Below are 4,483 nucleotides of genomic sequence, written 5' to 3'. Positions count from 1 at the left end.
GACTTTGGTACTGTAATTATTTTTCAAGTTTGTTTGCTTTTCCATTTCCTTTACCCACTTGACACCTAAAACTTGTTTGACGCTGCCCTGTAGGGCACTGATAATCTCCTAAGTGTTTTCAAATACATGCATACAGTATGTAACACTTCACTTAAATGTTCAGCGGGTGTGCAAATGACCTGGGGTGGTAGCGTACCCCCTCTGGCTTCCCTAAGGGGTCAGCCCTGCCTTCCCCACCCATCCTTCTTGACCCTGTTCTGACACCAGCCATTTCTCCCACGGAACTCTGCTTTGCTGTTGGCTTCCCTAATGCATTGCAATGGGTACACAGAGTCACAAGAAAGACCCGCACTTTAGGGGGGCTTGTTAGGGGAGCTGACAGGGTACCACAAGCCAGGATGAGTCAACAGTAACGATGTAGTCATGTGTCCACCGTAACCCCTCTCCTCAGCCAGCAGCCACGTCTCCCTCAGGTCCTCAGTCCTCAGCCTCGTGGCCTGTTGGCCTCGGCCTCTGCAGGCCCAGAAGCCCACCTGTCGCTCTGCCTCACACTCCCAGAATCTGGACGCTGCTCCTCTCTTCTATCTTATGGCTTCCTTCCCTTGGTCTCTGGTCTCACTCCACCTGGCACCTTTACCCTGCCCACTAGACTCGGTGCCACAGTCTCTGTGACCTGTGTTCTTGGCCTACACCCACTTCAAAGAGAGATCTTGAATGTGCTCTTCTTCCCCGGGGGTCTGTGTTCTTGCCTCAAAGAATGCTCATTCTTATAGCCAGGGGAGTGGTAACTAAACCTAAATGCAACTACTGCCCCCACCCCCATGAGTGTCACCTGAGCCCTCCCCCAGTCATTTGGGGGAGTTAGAGACCCAGGTGAAAGAGCCAGATGAAGAAATAGTGTGCCGGCCAATTTACAGTAAGAGCTACTTTGTGAACACACTTGACAGAGTCCTCAAATAGCCAGTATTATATCAAAAATAAAAGTGGAGGCAATTATTCTGGCCAGCTGTTCTGCAAATAGCCAGATAGTAAGCACTTTAGGTTCCATGGGCCGTGTGACCTCAAATACTCAGCTGCCGTGGCAGCGTGGAAGCAGCCTTTGACAATGTGAATGCAGGGCCCGGCTGTGTTCATTACAACTGTATTTACAAAAAGGAGGTGGGCCAACCCCTACTCCAGACCATTCACTGCCCTTGAGTCGATGCGGACCATGGCAACCCGACAGGACAGGGTAGAACCGCCCCTGTAGGTTTCTGAGACCGCAACTCTTTACGGGAGTAGAAAGCCTCATTTTTCTCCCAAGGAGCACCTGGTCTCTGGTCTTACTCCACCTGGCCCCTTTACCCTGCCCCCTTGACTCAAACCGCTGACCTTGGGGTTAGCAGCCCAATCTGTAACCACTACGCCCCCAGGGCTCCTTCTGTTCTAAAGGAATCTAAATAGACACAATGAATAAATGCAGTTCAAAATCCTAGACTGGACCCTGGCTTGGGGAGGGAAAAAAATCTGTGGAAGATATTCTTGGAAGAACTAGAGGGATTTCAATACTGGATACCAGCTAAGGAACGCCAGCTGTGTTAGCCATTGTGAGGTAGGTTTATTGTGCCAATCTGGTCAACAGGAACATGTGGGATTAATCAGGTTGTAATTTGATTGGAGGGCAAAGGGATAAATGGCTTGGCAAGCCCCACCCACATCTCGCGTGCTCTCTGGTGATCAGACCAGCGTGTGGCTGCTTTAGCTAGTCCTCTGCCTCAACTTGTAAGCTAGACTCACTGTGGGACAGCCAAACCATGGATTATGTCGCTGGAGCCGAGCTTCCTTCAAGACCTGCTGCACCGTGCGGCTAGTGCATATATCGCTTGAACTTGAGCTTGGTAGAGCCCATCGTGTTGCATTGCTTGAGTTCCATGTCCCATCTGGGCCTGCTTCCCTAAGCTCCGGAGCTGCTGACTGTTGGTGACCTGCCCTGCTGTTTGCTGCCTGTGGCGGACTGCCTGAGGAAGGCTCAGCTGTCTGCTTCCTTGACCTTGGACCCAGCAGCCCTGGTGAGTTGAAGGACTTTCAGTATATTAATTGTTCCACAGAAGTGAGTTGAAATGAGCCCTCTGTACTGCTGTGTGGACTAATTAGCTGTTGCAGTCCTGCGTGTTGTATAAATCGCTCCACACACATATATGTGGATTATATATTAGATATATATAATTAGATGTAAGTGTCATGGTTTCATTTCTCTAGAGAACCCTGCCTAACCCAGCCATTAAGCTGATGATCACAAAGTCAGCAGTTCAACCCACTCACTAATCGCTCCGCGGGGGAAAGCAGAGGCTGCTCCTGCAGAGCTGGAGTCTCAGAGATCCCGCAGTGAGTCGCCAGGAGTCGAAACTGATGCAGTAGCAGTGGGTTTGGGTCTGCGTAGCAGATGGTATTGAAGAATTGTTCATCTTCGTGTGGGCGATGGTAGCATGGGGTGGCCAGCTGCAGCCTAGTTCTCCTGCTTCTTTTTGTCCAGGGATCAAAAGCCAGCTATTTGCTCTGAGAGCCTCTCTAGCGAGTACTGAAGTTGAAGGACATGGATTGTGATTTCTCCCCAGCGATGTCATGATTGCAGCTCAGAGCTTCTCAGCACCTCCCAATCTGTCCCCTGCCCCACCCAGACACTGTTTGAGTGTCTGGGGACAGTTTGGGTGGTTATAATAGGAAGCGCCCAAGAATGCTGATAGATGTCCCATAAGGTACAAAACAACCCGCTGCCACTCAAACACTGGCCCCGCCGGAGATGTAAGCAGCCATGCTGTAGAGCAGCGGTTCTCCACCTTCCTCAGGCCGCGACCCTTTCATACGGCTCCTCATGAGGTGGTGACCCCAGCCATCACATTATTTTCATTGCTACTTCATCACTGTCATTGTGCTACTGTTATGAATCGTCATGGAAATATCTGATATGCAGGATGTATTTTCATTGTTACAAATTGAACATAATTAAAGCATAGTGATTAATCACACAAATGAGGTCATTGCAGATTGTGAAATATTTATTTCTAATGAAAAATAAGTGAACTTCTGTCTTTTTTTTCCAAGACAAAATTCCATTTATTATTAGAAATAAATATTTCATGAACTTCTGTATTGAAGCCTGGTGTAGCGTGGGCAAGTCTTCACGCCGGGTACTCGGATGTGGGCGGACCCGCCTGGAGATGGATAGAGCAGCGGTGTCTCGGTTCCTAAGACCATCGGAAATACGTGTTTTCCGATGGTCTTAGAGGACCCCCAGGTTGAGAACCGCTGCTGTAGGTCAGTGGCAGCCCTGAAGACAGCCTTGTGAAGAGGAGTCGTCGTGTGTGCGATGACTAGCAGGCCAGGCCACTGAGGCCGAAAACAGTCATGAGGTCTACGTGGCTGCGCGTCTTCTCGCGGCCCGCGCCGTGCTCTCGCTGCTGCGGTTACCTCCACTCGCGGCGCTGCCTCCAGAGCTCTGGGGAGCATAGGAAGGACCTGCAAATCTGTGCGTCCTGATGGCGGCCAAGAGCCAGATGGGACTTTGAACTCTTGAAGTTGTCCAGGAACTGAATTGTTCAGTGTATTAGCCTTAACTGGGAACAGCCACGCGGGGAGACCATACTGCAAGGCACGGGTCTCAGGAGCTGCGGTTGGGTGGCGCCGACTCACAGCGACCGTGTGCGCCAGAAAGGAACATTGCAGGTCTGCACGGCCCTTACAGTGATTAGAGTTGAGCCTCTTGTCGCAGTCATTGTGGTAATCCATCTCCTGGAGGGTCTTCCTCTGCCCGCTGACTCTACTTTGCCAAGCATGATGGCCTTTTCCAGGGACTGCACTCCTGAGAAGGTGTCCAAAGTACCCGAGATGAAGTCGCACCAGCCTTACTTGGAAGGGGCGTTCTGGGCCTCCTTTGTCCACACGGATTGGTTGGTTCTGCCGGCAGTCCTTTCAGTATTCTTTCCAACCCCGTAATTCAAATGCATCCGTTTTCCTTTGGTCGTCTTTATGCTTTCTCCAACTTGCACACGTAGATGAGGCTATTGAAAATCCCATGACTTCCCTCTGACCATTGGCCAGGGACGTGAACAGTCTTACCTTCAGACAGAGTGCATTGGAAAGGGGATTACCACAGATATAGTTAGACTGGAATTTAACATGTTATCATTGATCGTGGCGATGACTGCACAACTCTTTTTATAATTTAAGCCAGTGAATTGTTAGGACTGGGTGGCAGTTACATAATCTCCTGTCAACTTGAGCAAAGGGGTGGAGTCTAGCCTGTCAGTCAGGTCACAGCTTAATGACCTCATTTGGAGGTACAGTGGAGATAAATAGCTCACTGGAGGCCAGATCCAGTCTCTCTTTGCCTTCCCTTTCCTGCTTTTGAGACAGAGAGTTGGAAGAGCCACGTGGAGACCCGCATCAGCATTGAGATGCTTCCACCTCCACTGGATCCACAAAACTTTCTACCCACTGGCCTGTG

Source organism: Tenrec ecaudatus, chromosome 9, assembly GCF_050624435.1.
Source record: "Tenrec ecaudatus isolate mTenEca1 chromosome 9, mTenEca1.hap1, whole genome shotgun sequence".
Classification (NCBI taxonomy): domain Eukaryota; kingdom Metazoa; phylum Chordata; class Mammalia; order Afrosoricida; family Tenrecidae; genus Tenrec; species Tenrec ecaudatus.
Note: the sequence above shows the minus strand (reverse complement) of the source record.